Raw genomic sequence first — 19,882 nt, forward strand, 5'->3', positions numbered from 1 at the left:
CTGAGATGCTCTTTTTTCCTGGGACTAAATATACTCCACAAGTTATTGAGCGTTTTGGGGGGCTCTTAAGAGCCAAATGAAAAGAAAGCAAACAAAACGTTTAGAGCAGCAGATTAGATGATACATAGATAGATAGATAGATAGATAGATAGACAGACAGACAGATAGATATAAACATACACCAAGTACACAGTAACAGTTACCATCAAAGTTAAGAAAATGTTAGAAGAACTAACCATTCAAGGAAAGGGTCCTCATAATGGAAATTAGTTATCTACAAGAAATGAATAGTTTTCTGAGGGCTTTTTAAATCTTTTGAATATAATAACTTCCAACAAATCTTACAGCACAATAAGGGTGCTTGCAAAAGCCTGACTAAATTAAAAAATCATAAATCTCTCCTCATAGGGAAGGCAATGGGCAAACCCAAATTCTCATTTTAAATGTCAAAGAAAATTACCTCTTAGTGACATCTGATATGACCCTCAGTGGATCATTTCCTTAGTGTGTTGCTGGAGAGGACTGCCAGGAAAGGTTGTAGAGCACTCTGCTAGACATGACGTGAGGAGTCAAAATCACATCTGTAAACTTCCCTGGACAGAGACTGGCTGGATGAAATAAATTTCCTGCATATCAATCCAAAAGTAGTTCAGTTTATGTATCTACTGTTAAAAAGAAGTTGAGATCTCATCAGAGAATGGTAAAAATCACTGAGGGAAGAATGTCCAAAGATCTCCTTTGGACATAAAACATTGTTTCCATATTGTTGGGTTTTGCAGTATAATTATGTGGGCGATTGCTCGTTTTTCTCTCTGGCATATGAGAATAATACCTAGCTCACCGAATTGTCATGAAGCTTTAGGGAAATCACATCATAAAATAACTACATTAGTTTGCTATTTAGTAGGCTCTCAATAGATGCCAAGTTGTCTTTTCAGGTATAGATTAACATTTGATTTTAATATAGGGGGGAAATCCATAATTGCCAAGTAGTATACTCACATTTGTTCTCTGCTTAGGAGAAACACAACTTTTATTTTTAATGCGCGATACCTGATGGCAACTTTCAAGTAATGAAATGTAATTTTGACAATCCCTCTCAACTCTGAAAATTGTTATTCTAGCACATTCTCAAATATCTAAAGTTCATATTTGCAACCAGAAATCAAGTCTGTTATCTGAGAGCTTGCAACCATATTCTATCTAAAAAGAAACCCGCCTATGTATTTTTACCATGCATCACGTGATGGGTTAGTTTTGACTTAGGCAGGCTCATTCTGTGTAAACAAGACACTGACATCACCAAGATACAGAGAGGAATAAACTCAGTCCATGCCCATGAGAAAGTGGTAAAAATACATGAGTCATATCAGAAACATCTGTCTTCAATCCCAAGTTAAGCACTTCCCAGGCTAAGGGGCAATTTGTGAATCATATGATCTACTATCCAATTCAAACATTTGCATTTGTCTTAATTCTACTAACATGTAAGAGGATAACTGATGGTTTATCTTTTTTAATAATACTGCTTTTCCTTGAAAGTCTGCATATATGGATTTCCAAATTGTTGCAATAAATACATTTTTTTTCTTTTTTCAGTTTGAACGCTTTCTCCTTAATTCAGAATGACAATATTTGTCCCTAAACTCATAAAACAAAGTATTTACTAGTAGTCCTTATGGTTGTGCTTTTTTTTTTTTTTTTTTTCACTTTCAGGGAAAACATGTTGAACTTCCCAAGTGTAACTCCTCAACATTTAGACCCTTCCTTTCCAATATCTGTTCTCTTTCCTTCTCCACAGGCTCTTTCTCCATCATTTCAAACATATTCAGGCCATCCCAGTTTGGGGCAATTGTTCTCCATCGAGGGTGATTTTTCCTCCAGGGGATACTTAGCTATATCTAGAGACAATTTTAGTTGTTGCGACTGGATGGAGAGGATGCCATTGGCATCGAGTAGGTACAGGTCAGGGATGCTATTGATTATCCTATGGTACATAAGGCTGTCCCCTCGCCCACTCCACACAAAGAATTATCCAGCCCCAACTGTTCATTGTACCAGGTTGAGAAACCTTGATCTGGAAGGGGGAAACAAACCCAAAATCCACTTTTATATCATTTTGTGCCCAACTACTTCCTTAGCCATCCTTTCCTCTTTGCTAATTTAAAAAAAAAATCTCCCCTCTATTTCCTCTTACTCCTTAACCATATGCAATTTATTTTCCTTCTACACAAGTCACTGCAACTATTCTCTTCAGGGTCACTAGCCTGCTTAAATGCTAGATCTCACCATCCAATGAACACTTCCCTGCCCTTTACTTTGACATTACTGTTGCATTTCAGTTGTTGGCCATTTCTTCCTTCTTAAAAATCTCACATCCCTTGGTACCACTGACAACAATGGTCTACAAGTCTTTATCATCATCATCTTCTTCTGTCTCTTCTTCAGCAATCATCATCATCATCATCATCATCTCATCAATCATCACCACCGCTAACACCTTGTGCCTGACTTCGTTCCATTCTCCATTTAAATATTCCCTCATCAGAGAGGTTTCCCTGTCTGCCCAACTCAGAGTAGCACCATGTGATCTTCCTATCTCTTTAACTTGCTTTGGTTTTTATGACTATCTAATATTATATGTTTTAGTTTGTGTCTTGTCCTCCCTCACCCTACTCCCTCTTCCCTAAGAATATAAACTTGAGGATAGAGGAGGGTCAGTGCTTGTTTTGTTCACTTCTATGTGATTACTACCTGGCACCTGGCTACACATGTATATTTCTAGAATGGATGAATGAATGAAATAATTAATGTGTTTGGGAGGAAATCCCTAAATCTTTGAAGTGCTTTCTACCTGCTAGTGCTGTGCTCAGTGCAGTATCTGTTTCTTAAAACTCTTTCTTTTTTTTTTTTTTTGGTTTTTTGTTTTTGTTTCTTGTCTTCTGAGACACTGCCCTGGGCAGATACTCCTATTTCCACGGTCATTTCTCTGTCTCCTATAATGCCTCCTCTCTCTGCTTGACTGTTATTAAGACTCTGTCCTCAAAGGCATGCCACCCCCTTGTTCTGCTCCCTCCTTGACAGCATGTTCCAAGGTCTCACTTGACTGACCCTGATGAGATTCTCTGTGTCACACCCTACATCTGTAGAACCAGTTGTATCATGGGTTGTTCTGACGACCAAACACGTTCTAGGTCAATGCGTGTTGCTAGTGAATGCTTCCACAAGGTATGACACTTAACAAAGATCTTGAGGGAAGAAGAGACCTTGCATATTTGGGAAAGTGAAAAAAAAAGGCTGTGTGCTGGAATGAAATGATTAAAGGGCATAATGCTAATAACATATGATTGCAAGCAATTTTCACTGGAGGTCTCTTCAGGTACATCTATGTACATATAATTGTCCAAGACATGTGAACAAAGAAATTAAAGATGAAATGAGATCCCCTTCATAGCTAAAGTTATGTGATGTAGTAATCACAAACACTCTGTTTAAATAAAGCACACTCCGTTTTATTGCACCTCATTTTATTGCACTTCACAAATGTGTGGGTTTTTTTACAAATTGGATGTTTGTGGCAACCCTGCTTCGAGCAAGTCTATTAGTGCCATTTTTCCAACAGCATTTGTTGACTTCATGTCTGAGTCACATTTTGAAACAATTTTAAAAATATTTCAATTGTTTTCATTATTATTACATTTGTTATGGTGATCTGTGATCACTGATCTTTGACTTTACATTCTGATTGTCTTGGGATGCCATGAACTGTACCTATATGAGCCAGAGAACTTAATAAATGTTCTGTGTTCCAACTGTTCCACTGACCAGTCATTTCCCCCATCTCTCTCTCTCCTCAGGCCCCTCTATTCCCTGAGACACAGTAATAAAGAAATGAGGACAGTTAATTACCTTACAATGGGCTATAAGTGTTCAAGTGAAAGAAAGACTCACATGTCTCTCACTTTAAATCAAAAGCTAGAAATGATTAAGCTCAGTGTCAGGAAGTCATGTCAAAAGCCAAGACAGGCTAGGTAGGCATCTTGTGACAAAGAGAGAGCTTGGATATGCAAAGGAGTTAGTTCTTAAAGGAAATTAAAAGTGCTACTCCAATGAACACATTGAGTGTCTTGAGTGGTCTGGACAGAAGATCAAATCAGCCACAACATTCCCTTAAGCCACAATCTAATCCAGAGCAAGGCTCTAACTTTCTCTTCAATTCTTTGAAGGCTGAAAGCCGTGAGGAGGCTGCAGAGGGAAAGTCTAAAGCTGCCAGAGGTTGGTTCATGAGGTTTAAGGAAAGAAACCATCACTAAAACACACAGTGCAAGGTGAAGCAACAAGTGCTGCTGTAGAAACTGCAGCAAGTTCTCTAGAAGATCTAGCTGAGATAGTTCATGAAGGTGGTTACACTAAACAACAGATTTTCAATGTAGATTAAATAGCCTTCTACTGGAAGATGCCATCAAAGACTTTCATAGCTAGAGAGGAAAAGTCAATGTCTGGCTTCAAAGGACAGGTGACTCTCTTGTTGGGCACTAAAGCCCAACAAGACTTGAAGTTGAATCCAGTGCTCATTTACCACTCTGAAAATCCTAGGAATTTAAGAATGATGCTATATCTACCCTTGCCTGTGTTCTATAAATGGAACAACAAAGCCAGGGTGACAGCACATCTGCTTACAACATGGTTTGCTGAATATTTTTTGGGGGGGGGGTTTGCTGAATATTTTAAGCCCACTGTTGGGACCTACTGCTCAGGAAAAAAAAAAAAAAACAACTTTCAAAATATTATTGTTCTTTGACAATGCACTTTGTCACCCAAGAGCTGGTAGAGATGGACAACAAAATATATGTTGTTTTCATGCCTGCTGACCCAACATCCGTTCTGCAGTATGTGGATTGAGACGTCTTTTGGACTTCCAAGTTTTATTTAGGAAATACATTTCATAATGCTGGGAGCTTCCATAGATAGTGATTTCTCTGATGTATCTGGGCAAAGAAAACTGAAAACTTACAAGGACTCACCATTCTAGATTCTATTAAGAACATTCATGATTTATGGGAAAAGATCAAAAAGCAACATGAACAGGAGTTTGGAAGAAGTTGATTCCCATCCTCAAGGATGACTTTAGGGGGTTCAAGACTTCCATAGAGGAAGTAACTGCAGATGTGGTGGAAACCACAAAGGAATGAAAAGTACAGTCTGAAGATGGGAATGCATTGCTGCAATTTCATTATCATTCATTATCTATTCATTATTGAATAGATGAGGGGGTGCTTCTGATGGATGAGCAAAGAAAATGGTTTCTTGAGATGGAATCTACTTCTGGTGAAGATGCTGTGAGGATTGTTGGAATGACAACAAAGGATAGAATACTACATAAACTTAATTGATAAAGTGGGTGGCAGGATTGAAAAGGATTGACTTCAATTCTGAAAGAAGTTCTACTCTGGGTAAAATGCAATCAAATAGCATCACATGCTATAGAAAAATCACTCAAAAAAGGAAGAGTCAATCAATATGGCAAACTTCATTACTGTCTTATTTTTAAAAATAGCCAGGGGCACCTGGGTGGCTCAGTCAGTCAAGGGTCCAACTCTTGATTTCAGCTTAGGTCATGATCTTAGGGTCATGAGATTGAGCCCCACGTTGGGTCCCATGCTCAGCACAGAGTCTGCTTGAGATTCCCTCTCTCCTTCTCCTTCTGCTCCTCCCTCTGCTCATGTGCTCTCTCAAATACATAAACAAATAAAATCTGTAAAAAAGAAAAATAAATGGTCACAGCCACCTCAACCTACAGCAACTTCCACCCTGACCAGGCACCAGCCTTTAACATGGAGACAAGGTCTTCCACCAGTAAAAAGATTATGATCTGGCTGAAAGCTCAGATGATGGTTAGCAGTTTTTAGTAATAAAGCATTTTACATTAAGGGTGTACATTTTTTAGCCATAATGCTATTGCATACTTAATATAGACAGACTTATACAGTATTATGTAAACATATTTTTTTCAAAGATTTTATTTATTTATTCATGAGAGACAGAGAGAGAGAGAGAGAGAGAGAGAGAGGCAGAGACACAGGCAGAGGGAAAAGCAGGCCCCACAAAGGGAGCCTGATGTGGGACTTGATCCCGGGTCTCCAGGATCACGCCCTGGACCAAAGGCAGGCGCCAAACCGCTGAGCCACCCAGGGATCCCCTAAACATAATTTTTATATGCATTGGGAAACCAAAAAATGCATTTGATTTATTTTATTGCAATATTCACTTTATTGTGGTGGCCTGGTACTGAATCTGCAATATCTCTGAAGTTGTCTGCGTTAAATAAATAGATGCGAATGAAAGCAATAAAACACATACTCTTTGATGGAATAGACTTGAGAATGGTGCTGGTCATTCTCTAAATCAGTTCTGTGCCCTTTCCTGGCCTGCTGTGTGCCCCCACCTGACGACCCAGGCCTTAGGTGGCTGCTACTTGTACCAGCTGTAGATGGGAGGACAGGAGGAGGGAGGGTGGGGCCCATCTTCCTTGTTCCCTCCTGTTTTGCCTGTCATGAGGACAGCTCTTTACTGGGCCCAGATGACCCCCTTCTCTCTCCAGGCCCAGGAATGGGAACAGACTGTCCTATTGCTAGTTTCTGGAAGTCTCCCCATTCCTCTCCTCCCCCCATCAATGCCACAGCTGGTGAACTGAGCCTTCATGACAGTCTCTATCTGTACCATTTGGGATGAAGTGTCTCTGGTTGGAATCTTGTCCCATATTCAGGCAACTCTGTTTTTATGTATGTGAACTAAGTATCTTCTGTGTATATGCATATTGTGTGAGCATGATTTTCCTTTCTTTTTACATTTTTTTAAATTTGCAGCTTTCTTTATTTTTATATTATCCTCTGATACTGTCATACTAACTAAAAGTGACTCATATCTGCATTGTGTGTGTGTGTTTGCCATCAAGCAAAAGCTTTTAATTGTGTAAAAGTTAAAAATATTTAAACAAACGATATCTTAAAACAAAAAAAGTTTTTAAAAATAACAAAAAAAATTGGTTACAATACTTAAACTCCCCTAAACTAACCTATGGATTTAGGTCTAATTTAATAGAAATATTATGAAGTTAGAATGAAATGTTCTTGTTATTTAGGGGCTTTTCCAATTAAAAAAAAAGACAATCAAAATTCATTCAGGTATATTAGATTTCTTGTACAAAGTTCTAATACATGTTCACGTATTTAAAAATGGCATACAAAAATGCTTATGCCATACAAAAAATGGTCTTTATTGTTTTAAATGTTCGTATCCATGCCAAATTTTAATGATAATTAAAGCCATAGTGGATTTTTTATTTAAATCAAAATACAATACTTACATTATCTAATTCTAGAGGGTCCAATGATGTGAAAATGATGAATTCATAAGAATTATATTAACTGAATCTTTATTTGAAAAATATTATCTTAAAATTATAATGCTAGATCTACTTGAATAAGAGTGATTGTAGCTTCAATTAAATTACAATTCTAAACCAAAAAGAGAACAATGAAAATTGCTGTAAAGACAGAAAACACGTGCAGATGTTGTGCCCTGGCTGGGGGTGCTCGGGACCTGGCCGTTGTGAGCTGAGTCACACCTGCAAGTGACCCTGGGGACCCCTGGACACTTGCAGCCTCTGCGGGCTGCGGGTGGAGCAGCGGGAGCAAACGGGCCCCTTGGGAGAGGCTGGAGTTGGACTCGGCAGTGGCCAGCGTTTGCCTGCGTGATGATTTTCTTCTCTCAGCTCCTTGAGGATTCTCTCAGTCAACAACAGGCCGCCTCGCTGTCTTGGGCCCTTTCCTCATGGAAGAGGATCTCCTTTCGATGGTGCAAGTGCTTCTCTCGATTCTTTGCCTGTATCTTCAGTCATCTTCTTGCAGAGGCTGCAAATCTGATTTGCACAGTTCATGTTTCTCCACGTGCTGGGAGGTTTCTTACTGATTCCCCAGCAGAGTCCTTCCTCCTCAGACACTTTTTTCTGACGTTGCGTGATGTGTTCCTGGTGTAATTCAGGCAGAATTTGAAGCTTCGGCTTTGGCTGCTCAATCTCACTTTCAAGTTGTGAATTTTCACGCTGCAAAGATGCTTCATTGGCTTGGAAGCTTATTTGTCCCTAAACCCCTCATTCATCGGCTTTCCTTTCCACGATAGTCCGGCTAGTTCTTCACTTTTCCCTTCAGTACTTTGAAGGGACACGTCAGCATCCCTTGATGAGCCTGATGAGCCTGATGAGCCTGATTTGGGACTCAATCCCGATACTCAGGGATCATCCCCTGAGCCAAAGGCAGACGCTCAACCGCTGACACCCAGGTGTGCCTAAATTACTTTTTAAGAGAAAATTTGGGTTTAAAGAAAAACTGAGTATATATATAGTTCACCTAGCAGCACTTTTGTTTGTGTCTGTATGAAACACCTTCATCTCACCTCACATCCCTCCCCCCCATTTCCTTTTTGGGGTTCCCTGTGGTCATTCCACCCTTCCCATTTCCTTGAGAAAACAATTTATCAGTTATTATTTTTTTCAAAGAGTGATCTATATTTAAGAGTAATCAGAACAAGAAAATTTATTCCAGAGTGCTAAGAATCTGCATGGAACTTAAATTATATGTAACAGAAAAAAGCACCGGTTCGGGAAGTAGCCATCTAACTACAAGAGACGTCATTTGCTTTTCCCATTTTCTTCTTTAAACTTTTTTTATTCCCTCCTCTGATTCATTTTTCTTCTATCCAGCCTCTTTGCCTTTAAAGAAAACTCCAGTGGTGGGCAGCCATTGAAAGCAATCAGACATAATGTGAGTTATCAAGGGAGATTTGAAAGAAAAGTAACTGATGATTGGGAATAACAGCCAAGACAAAGATAAAAAAGCTGTGTGTGTGTGTGTGTTGTGTGTGTGTGTAGGGGGAGAGTGTGTGTAATATGGGGGAAGGTATGTGTCGTATGTGTGGGGGGTATATGAGTGTTGTGGTGTGTGTGGTGTGGAGGAGGGTGTATGTGGTATGGGAGAGGGTGTGTTGGGTGTGTGTAGTATGTGGTATGTGGTGTAGTGTGGTGTGTGGGTACATGTGGGTGAGTGGCTGTGCATGATGTGTGTATGTGGGGTGTGGAGGAGGGTGTGTAGGGTGTGGGGGAGTTTGTGTGTAGTGTGTGGTATATGTGTGTGTGTTCACGTGCCTGCTCATGGTAGTGTTATGCATCCTGGAATCTGAGCTTCTGGAGTATCCTTAGACATCATCTACTTCTTAAATTTTCACACAGACATGACCCCAACAAGGGCTAAATGAATGAAGATGAAGATGACTGCTATTTTATTTTAAAGATTTTATTTAACCATGAGAGACACAGAGAGAGAGAGAGAGAGGCAGAGACACAGGCAGAGGAAGAAGCAGGCTCCACACAGGGAGCCCGATGTGGGACTCGATCCCTGGTCTCCCTGGGCTGAAGGCGGCGCTAAACCGCTGAGCCACCCGAGCTGCCCGATGACTGCTATTTTAAAAGCAAGACAAGGGATCCCTGGGTGGCGCAGCGGTTTAGCGCCTGTCTTTGGCCCAGGGCGCGATCCTGGAGACCCGGGATCGAATCCCACATCGGGCTCTTGGTGCATGGAGCCTGCTCCTCCCTCTGCCTGTGTCTCTGCCTCTCTCTCTCTCTCTCTCTCTGTGTGACTATCGTAAATAAATAAAAAATTAAAAAAATAAAATAAAAAAAATAAAAGCAAGACAATTACATACATTATTTTAAAAACCTTTGAAGAAAAATAACCAGGTATTGTGAAAAGTGAGTTTAAGCACTTTGGAAACTGTAAATTATTAGATAAACATAATATATTAGTGTTATTGATAAATAGTTATTGATAAATAATTATTCATAAATAATTATTTTTATTTGGCTTTGCATGTACAGATATACTGTGATTCAAATAGTATTATTGGGAGCTCTTATGTCTGAGTGGGAAATCAATTCTAGAGAGAAAATAAAAGGGAAAAAATTAGTTTTCTCTTTCTGCATTTGTCCCAAGAGTTTATATTTGGAGTTTTTATTTTAAATCTCTGTTCCCTTCTAATGATCTTCTGTATTCATTTTTTGGACATTGAGATATAGGCTTATATTCTGCATAGAGAGAGTCTTATATTTGTCACACTATACAATGAATTTAACTGATTAATGAAATAACCAACTGGCAACCATGGGTGTTTGTATTACCTGGGTGTGTTTTAGCATATTTTTCAACTAAGAGAGATGAGATAGTAGAGATCACTTAAGAGTTTTTAATAAAAGCGTACATTTAGATAAAGGAAGTGTGATGTTAATTTTTAGAGAAAAGAGTAAAAATTTTGCAATATTTTCTGTGGAAAGGGGAATAGGTGGAGTCCGGAACTTTGGTTATTTGACTAGCCATCGACTTTAAGACTGATCCTTACAGAAATTGCTTGGTTTGCAAAACTGTCAAGGGACCAAATGACTTAATCAACTTTTCTCATTTTTATCTGTAGTCAATCTAAGCTTATTATTATCAAACCACTCAAGTGATGGACCCTGATTGAATAGAACATTCCACTGGGAACAACATGAGTAGCCTTCCCTCCTGGGAGGCGAATATTCACAGGTGTTGCAATATTCCTTTTTCACCTTCAACCTCTATAGGTAGAAACTTAAAAGCCCTTTTGAACATTATCTCATTATCCCTTCATTCTTGAACTAGGAGTTGATTATTCTTAATTTACAAGGGGATACTATATTGAGATACCATTTCTCTAATGTCATATACAAAGTACTTAGTGTGGGGCTAAGAGGAGAATTCAAAGCTTCAGGTCATAGTTTAGCTTTTGCTTCAGCATTTACGTAGCATAATATTATGACTAAGATTGTCCCCACCTTTGAAAAATAATGAGATATTATTAACAAACAAAAATCCTTTTGTCCACATTTAAGTCCTCTTTCCTAAATCAAAGGTGGCTGTTTTTGAAAGAGAGACATATTCGGACATTCAAATATAGCAGTGGTTTTATTTTATGTGTTTATTTTTTTAGTTAGAAAGCTTCTCTGTTTAGTAGGAGCCCAAACGAATGAGTACATTCCTCAAAGAGACAAACTAAGGTAACCCTGATTGTTTTGTTGACTTTGCTAAAGGCAATGGCCCAAAGCATTAGTAATTAAAACCCATTTAAAATTAATTTAATTTCAGGAGCTCCACAAACCTATAAAATCAGACACTTGCAAAATTAACAGCAACAGATGCGTTTTTGAAACCAATGGTTTTCAAAGTGAAAAGACAGAGAGCAGAAGGCAGGAGGCACACAGGAGAAAGAAAGGGAGTAGGGAGAGAGCCAGAAAAGAGAAAGTGCTTGGATTATCTTGAGAAGCTGCCTTTCCAGCCCTAGCCTCCTGTTTCAAAGACCGGATTCCCCAACTTTGTAAAGTTTCAAGTCACTGAACCATCACTCTGTTTCTCCCCAGAATGGAGCCCAAACTGGACTGAAACATTTGCATATGGTTCTCTGGGCAAACATCCTATTTGTATACATTTCTCAAAACAAATCGGAGCTTCCACAGACTAATCATAACCTCATAGAAATTAAACAACTACTTTTTGCAATGGAGTGTGCCCCAAGCTCTGCTTTCATGGAAACATCTACTGTCACTCACAACTTTAAGACACAGGCTTTTAGATCATCAAACATTGGTGTTTGGGGAAGTGGTAGATATATCTAAACACTGGTCCAATTCTTGTTCAAAAGGAAAAATGTGGAAACAGCCTGGCCCAGATGTGGATAAGAACACCATGGGCAGTAAATTGCAAGTATAGAGTTAGAGGTGGGGTCAGAGGGTTGGGTTTGGGGGGGAGAACCTAAGAATGAAAGAGTCTCTACCTATCCCTTTCTCTTGCCAAATAGACCGTTTCCAAATACTGAATGACCCAGCACTGAAAATAAAATTGCCTAAAAATACCTAGACCACTTACAGACCCCTATTGGTGGAAAAGACTAGAAATGACCCAATTCTAGGTCTGATTACATACAGCGAGATCAGCCACAGGTCCTTGACAGTGATATTCATTACCTCTAGCCAGTTGCTCACTTGTAATTGGGACAGACAAGACTATTGTTGGCACAGACAAATTCTTAGAAAGTTCTTCTAAATCCGAATTCGGCTTTCTTGAGGAACAGAGGATACAATATTATCCTCTGGTGAGCACACAAGCAGTAGTGTGGCAGTGAGCCCTGGAGCTCTGGGGTCAGACAGACATAGGCTCATGCCCAGGACTAAGGAGGATAGGTATGTGGCTACAAGGAGGTTACTCAAACACTTTGAGTTTGAATTTCCTTACTTCTGAGATAGAATAATAAATATGTCCCACTTCATAAGCTTTTAGTAAGGATTATTCCTGGCATATAATAAATGCTTAGACAAATTAATGATTGTCATGGTGTGAAAGGCATAGACATCAGAGTCAGATGGTCCTGAGTTCAAATCCCAGCACCACTGTTATGTAGCTGCCCAGAGGCTCATTAATTTCCCTGAGCTTCAGTTTTTCCAATGTTGACATGTCTCCCTCAAAGGGATTTTGCAAAGATTTAATAAAATAAATGAAAGTGTTTAGTATAATGTCTGTCCCTAATTCTTTTCATCATCATTATTGTCATCCATGTGCACTTAATGTCCTCCCTAATACAAAGTGCTAGGAACTAATACAATATTCCCCCCACTGTCAGAAACAGTACAGAGAATAGTGTGAAGACAGTCTCCCTTGACCTAAGCATGATACAATGATTAATGCAGTCTAATGTTGTATTTGTCTCTTTTCTTTCAGCCCCTCAGAAATGAGTATGAGAGGAGAAAATAGAGGTTCAGAGATCCATTGGTTCTATCTGACTCATTCAGAATAAGTCAATATAAACAAGGTACATCAAGTCAGAATGTTACTAGTAAAGGTAGGTGATATATGACGGTTTTCTTTAGAGAAAGATCTACTTATACTTAGTTAACTTAACACCCACTAATTGTTCTGCAAACACTTGTCAAGTGCCTACAGACTGCATTAGATATAACTGTCCTCTTCTGGATCTCATGGGTTTAGTGGCATCTGGCTTCCTAAGAGCTGCTCGATCAAATGCTATTTCTCATTGTAAAATGACCTCTAGGTGTTTCATTCCATATAATCATCCATGTTCCCATGAAAGGTAAGATGATCTATTTCTTCAAAATCCAGATGTCAGATTGAAAGGATGAACTACCTCCATCAAGATGGTGGCACATAATGGGAGAGTACATTCCCAGTCCTAACATGACTGACAAGCATCCACATCGTTTGGACTTTTTGTTCATCTGTAGAATAAGGGCACCATACTAAGTCACCTAAAGAGTTCATTCTAGTTATCTAGTTCTAAAATTGTAAAATTGCATTATTCTATCATTAACAATTTCCTATAGACAAACAAAGCTACATATGTCACTAAGACAATATCTTTTGGATCACTGATAGAAGGATCTCTCAGCATGGGTTCTTTTTTTAACCCTCCAATATTCAAGAGGAGATTCTTAATGTCACAAGAAAAATGTGACCAGCCTCATAAAAGCTCTTACAGCATACACTGTTGTTTTTCTCACCACCTATCTCCCCTATGCACCTTTATTTCTTCCAAGTTACAGAAACAATTTTGTTCAGATATTTAAGCCATGTGCTTCAAAGGAGGCTAGGCTCCTACGTGGTTCCAGAGGTTAAATGTTCATTGGCCTTAGCCAATCATCATTATTCCAACCCCCTTTGCCAGTAACCAGTTAAGGAATAGGCAAGTGGCTCCAATTCTAGACAATCAGATATGAAACATGTAATATGAAGGGAAATCTATTAAGTGGCTTTTGGAAAATGTTTCCTTGATGTTAAAAAGGCATATAAGAAAGGAAGCTTCCTTTTCCTACCCCTTTTCTTGGCTGTGCTAGGTAAAGCCTGGAGCTTCTACAGCCATCTTGTGACCACAAAAGGATAAATCTGAGTAGGAAAGTAAGTAAACTCAGCAGAACAAAGCAGAAAAATGGAAAATATGCCAGCCTTTCTTGACATTGTTTGGTTGGTTGCTGAGTTAACCCACCCCTGCACCACTTACCTCTAGCCTACTTGTTATATGAGATGTGTTAAAAAAAAAAAAAAAGTGTCCTTGTTTAAAGCTGTACTTTCCAAACTATAATGCACATATGAATAACCAGTGTCTCTTGTTAAAATGCAGATTCTGATCCAGAAGATGGGGGGGGGGGGGGGGGAAGCTGTGGCTTCCACAAGTCCGACAAGCTCCCAGGCGATGGTGATATTGCCAGTTCTAAGCCCAAACTTTGAGTAAGAAGGGCTTGTGTCATTTTATAGAGATTTTCTGCTAGGAGTAGTTGAAATTATCCTAAATGCTACAACCCTCAATCTCGCCTTCTTGTTCATCACCTCTTACCTGTGTTGATGAAATCCAATTGACGACCTGAAAATTTTAACATTAATTTCAGTCTCTGTGAACCTGTAATTCAGGCTTTGACTCAGTTCCACACATTTCAATACCCCACCGTCACCAGCACCTTCTCATTCTTTCCCACCTTAAATAAGGCATTCATGGCCCAGGCACCCAGAGTGTGACAAAGGCGCCTGTGAATGCGGGGTGCATTTGCCCTGCTCCACCTCGGAGAGCTTGCCAGCGCACCTGGCCCAAAGGTGAAGCAGCTGCGTGCACGTTGGTTCCTTCCTTGCCATCTCCAGCTCTAAGGAGAAATGCTTGAGCGCTTTTGCAAATCAAAACCTTTTCATCCTGAATTTGGTGATTCACCCTGAATGGCGTCTTCTTGGAAAGTCTGTAATGCACTATTGTGTAAGATGGGTAAAATTGGCCTGTCTCGTTGACAACGCTCTTCTCATGGCTCAGGGCTGGGCTGGGGGAGGTGAAAGAGTCACAATAAAAAGAGTTCTTTACAAACGGCCTCCCTCCCCAGTTAGTGCAGCCATTCCCGTGTACCTGCGTGGGCTGGGCTGTCTGCACCGCAGTTGATATTACTGCCCCCTTTGTTCATCAGAGCCTCTGGATGAGAATTAGGTTTCAGCAGGTATGAAGATGGGGCTTGTTTTTAACAAGGCAAATTTACAAAGCTTCCATACTAAAAAAAAGTGTGGGGGAGTCCAACGTTCAAAGGCCATGCCAAATTTGCTTTTCCCCAAAGCAGGGAGAGACAAAGGAAATCTCAAGCATACCTCCCAGACACAAAGAACATGTGTTTACCCTCCAAATTCAAGCTGAGTGAACTCAGCTCATTATCCCAGGAGCTGGTCACTAATTCTACTCAGTTAAAACAACAACAATGACGACAAAAAAAAACAAAACAGAAAAAACAAAACCTACAGTCGCATTCAAATAGTGAAGTATTATCTTTGCATTTAGGGTTGACTAACATTTCTTTCAGTGCCAGACAACTCTACACCATGAACTTTCATGTATATTATCTTATTTAATCTTTTCAGAAACTGTGTTAAGTAGATGTTTGGATTAGTAAGAAAAAAGTCTAGAATCTGAAATGTGCATATTGAGCCCAAGAGATTTTTACAAGAGGAAAAGGGGAGATTGCATTGAGAAACTATATTAAATGGTGCTAGGACAGTTTTAGAGCATTCATACATTTTTTCCACAAGCTGAAGCAGAGTTCTGGCTTCTGCCTCGTAGTATGGTCATGGTCTTTGGGAACAGGACTGATGGCCAGAAATTTCCTGGTACTTTGAAGCCCTGTATTTATAACCCACACCTACACAGCTGAGACAAGACTTTCTTGGACAGTGCTTGTAAGTAACCACTGAGAAGAAACGTCTAGTGTGGCTCTTTTAACCATTGTTCATTTGTACTAATTCCTGCTATTTTTAAATGTAGAAATTTTATGTAAAAATCTGAATTTTTTTTAACTTTCCAAAGAAGTCAGAAGATCTGTCTACACTGGGTCATGGGACAATAACTTGATTGCTAAATAGTAAGTGCCCTTTATTCAGGGAAGGGGGTCTCCAGTTGGCACACTGAAGCTCACCATGCTGTATCTCCAACATAGGGTCCAGTGTCACTACCAAATGCATATCACTCTACACCTAGCTTCCTCTACCTTGGAACTATTGGCATTTTGGGGTCAGATCATTCTTGGTTATGGGGGTGCTGTCCTAAACATTGTAGGATGTTTAGCAGCCTCCCTGGCCTCTACTCACTAGATGCCAGTCATAAGTACCCTTCACACCAGTTAGGACAACCAAAAATGTCTCCAGAATATACCAAATGTCCCCTGGGGGAAAATGTCCTCTGGTTGAGAAACCCTGCTTTATATCCAGCCAACTGTCTTTTCTTTTCAAAGATTTTATTTATCCATGAGAGACACAGAATGAGAGAGACAGACAGACAGACAGACAGGCAGATGGAGAAGCAGGCTCCATTCAGGGAGCTGGATGTGAGACTCCATTCCGGGTCTCCAGGATCACACCCTGGATCACACCACCAAAGGCAGTTCTAAACCGCTGAGCCACCTGGGCTGCCCAGCCAACTGCCTTCATTCATTTAAGATACCAGTCAAGCCCTCATCTACATCAGAGTTTGGATCTCCTGCGGCCTACAAACAGTCCCTCATCCCACCAACAATGGAAAGTCTACGAATACATGTTGATTTCCCTCAATCTAAGGTTTTGTGTTCCCTTTAAAATGAGCATCAGTCTGAGTGAGGTAGTACATTAAGTATCAGTGATTTATATCTTGGAGTTCCCAGATCTTTTCTTAAGGGCAAATTTTCATCAGAAAGGGGATAAGGGACACATGAAACCACCATGTTCAGGTTCAAGAAGGTTGATAAGGAAAAGTGACCTTAAGGAGGGATGGAGCAGGGAAAGTAACAAACGGACTCCATCATTTCCTTAAGCACCAGCCCATCAGGCATCCCCCTGAAACAAAGCTTTATGAGGATCACCTGTGCTCATGCTGAACTCTGCTGCTCTGAATGAGTAGGAGAATAGATGTTCACAAGTCTGCCCCCCTCCCACCTTGCATAATGATGCACCTCATCATATTCTGATGAAACCTGGATGCAATCACATTCTTGTTTTAACTAGTTGTTCTGGCAAGGGGTCTTTCTCCAAGCTCAATTTCTCATGTTGGCAACACAGCTAAGAAAAACATACCCATTTGCCAGCTCCCCTCATTGTCTGCCCTCATTAGAGAGAATGTTGCTACTACTTTCAAAATGGCTGTGGAGCACAAAGGGACTCTGCAAGGAGGGTTGCACTCTGCAGGAGCAATTGCTCCAGGTGTCCTCTTAGCAGGAACGTCAGGACCTAAAAAGATCATTGGGAGAATTTTAGAGCAGGACAAACCCAACTTTACAAGTTGTTTATAACTGAGCAACCACAAGAACCTCATACCCCAAAACTTTTGGTGTGTGGTTAAAACAGTACCCAGAGGAAATGTATAGAATTAGAAGAATATACTAGAGACCAAAAGGCTGAAAATGAATAAACTCAGAAAGCTATAAATAACACAAAAATCATTTTTTAAAGTAGAGGTAATTGATAATAATAAAATGTTAATAAAAATAAGAATCAAGAAAATAAACCATTTTTACAAGTATGATAAAGAAAAAGAGATCAAAGTCATAAATAAATGACATTATGTATGAATAGGGGTGCATAATTATAGCTATCGATGAAAGATTTTAAATACTAAGGCACGAGAGAAACTTTCTGCTCAGTATTGGTCAAACCCTACCTGGAACATCTTGCTTAGGTCTGCACAAAAAAGACAAATGATTCTCCCACAATACTCTATGCATATCCCTATTATACACTTATTCTGGTATATATTTTTCATTTTTCTCACCCACTAGCCCCAGAATGATTTCTGAGAAGAGGCTGAGGAAATGTCATGAGGAAGGCTTGAAAGAAACAGGAATATCTGATCTTTAAAAGAGATCATTACAGAGCACACTAGCTGCCTTCAACAGTGTCGCTTGTCATGGGGAGGAAGGATTCGATTTTTCTCTGGAGCCCTAGGGAGTAGAACTTAGAGCAGTGGACACAACAGAGACAACTAAGATCCAAAATGGTGGAAGAGCCAGTTGGATTATTTGACTTCATTAAGATGCTTCTTTCCCAGAAAGTTTCTATTTAAATTAAAGGTAGGAGGTAGCTCTTGCTTCTTTTAAATTAATTGTAAACTTCTCTGCCTTTCTTCCCAGATTAGCATCCCCATCTCACCCCAAATCACCTGAACAGAGTACAGGGCTCTATGCAGTGGATGGTCATTGTATTCCAGTGAGCAGCTTCCTTTCGGCCAGCTTTGTGTTATAACCGTGCACATTTCCACTTCCCATATCTCCATCAGATTCCCAGTTTCTGAAATAAACCTCGTCAGGTTGGTATGAAGCCCGATCTAGCATGGCTAAATATTCCACTGATCTGCCTGCCAGACGCTGCTAGTATCAACATTCTGTTCCTCGTTCTGAATTGCAGTTTAAAATCAATCGGGCTTTTTCCCAAATATCATGCCACCTGTTTAAATCCTCCTTTTCTCCATGCCCAGCATGAATATATTTCTCCAAAAATTTGAATTAATGACTATTCTTCATCAACTTCATTAAATGTAGAGATTAGACTGACTTTTTAACCTGATCACAGCTCACCCACTATCTGCAAGGATTTTGGTCTTCAGGCAAACAAAACTCCTGATATGTTCACCTAAAGTTATATTTTCTACGAATACCACTTTCAGACAAGAAATGCAATTACTAAAATTGCATCTGATATTTGCAATTACTTAGGTCTATACCTGTGGTGAATTGGTTTCACACTAGAGGAAATGCAAATTACTTTACATCCAGGTGGAAGAGTATTCTCAGAGGTGTTTATTGAAAATCCTACAGCACAACAAACCTAGCAGTTTAGAGAATTAGCAAAAGGTAGGGAGCCGAAAGTTTTTTACTTGCTCAAATTAAAGATATTGCTGTGTACGTGTGTGCCTATATATGTTTATAATGTAAATATATATGAATATGTAGCACACGCTCATCTAGAACAGGCATGGCTAGATGATCATGGTCCTCAGACTGTTCTCCTGGAATACCAATGTTGCTGGCATATCTATCTCCTCCCTCCCCCAACCTGGCTCCTCACAGGGCCAAATCTCTTGGGAGTACACGAAATATGCAATGAATGTGTCTGTCAAGCCTCTTGGTTTCCTATCGAAAACTCACTATCACTAGGATAAAAGTTAGTTAATAGGAACTTATGTTTAGTAAGCCAAACTAACAAACAGCACACCAGACTTCCAAGTGTATATCAGCTAAAGAAATGACAAGCTTTCTGGAATTAACTTCTCCTTGGGTATGTTCCTTGATGCACCATCCCAGGGTCTTCTACTAAACATCACACATACTCCTTACAGAAGCTGAGGCAAGTCCATGGTTTATCCAAAACTTTGTGCTCAGTTCTTGGAATTATTTGGAAAGATGATACTTACTCTTCAGTTTTAATGAAGGGGAAGGTGGGAGAAAGCTTTTTTTTTTTTCCTTTGGGGGATGCTATGTTTTCTTCTGTAGGTAGAGTGATCGTCTCTATCTCATTCTGATTTGTAAGTTTTTGATTTGTAGAGTCCTCTGGTTTCCTTTGGAATCTGTATTTCTAACCACTCTGCTGTTCACACTCCCTCTCTCACGCACACACTTTTCCAGAGTGTCTGCTGTGTTATACTATTGTTTTACTAGTGGTAATACTTGGGCATACTGTGAGGTATGTAGGTTTACTGGTAGGGAAATGATATATTGATGAAGAGAAGATGATAGATAGATAGATAGATAGATAGATAGATAGAT

General features: G+C 39.7%; 1 long non-coding RNA gene across 11 annotated transcripts in view; it reads right to left on the reverse strand.

The window, feature by feature from the left end:
* The window catches only part of LOC102156827, a 309,915-nt gene that overhangs the window by 241,554 nt on the left and 48,479 nt on the right, over positions 1-19,882 (reverse strand). For 6 of the 11 annotated variants that reach the window (XR_005384376.1, XR_005384373.1, XR_005384371.1 and 3 more), the window contains 2 exons: positions 17,199-17,351; positions 461-626 (listed from right to left, as the gene is read on the reverse strand). The exons of 1 other annotated variant lie outside the window; for it this stretch is intronic. This is a non-coding gene — a long non-coding RNA (uncharacterized LOC102156827). Of the gene's footprint in view, positions 1-460; positions 666-17,198; positions 17,352-19,882 lie in introns of all 11 variants that reach the window. 4 more of the 11 variants (XR_005384370.1, XR_005384375.1, XR_005384369.1 and 1 more) reach the window with 2 other exon arrangements.

Source organism: Canis lupus, chromosome 35 (genome assembly GCF_011100685.1).
Source record: "Canis lupus familiaris isolate Mischka breed German Shepherd chromosome 35, alternate assembly UU_Cfam_GSD_1.0, whole genome shotgun sequence".
Classification (NCBI taxonomy): domain Eukaryota; kingdom Metazoa; phylum Chordata; class Mammalia; order Carnivora; family Canidae; genus Canis; species Canis lupus.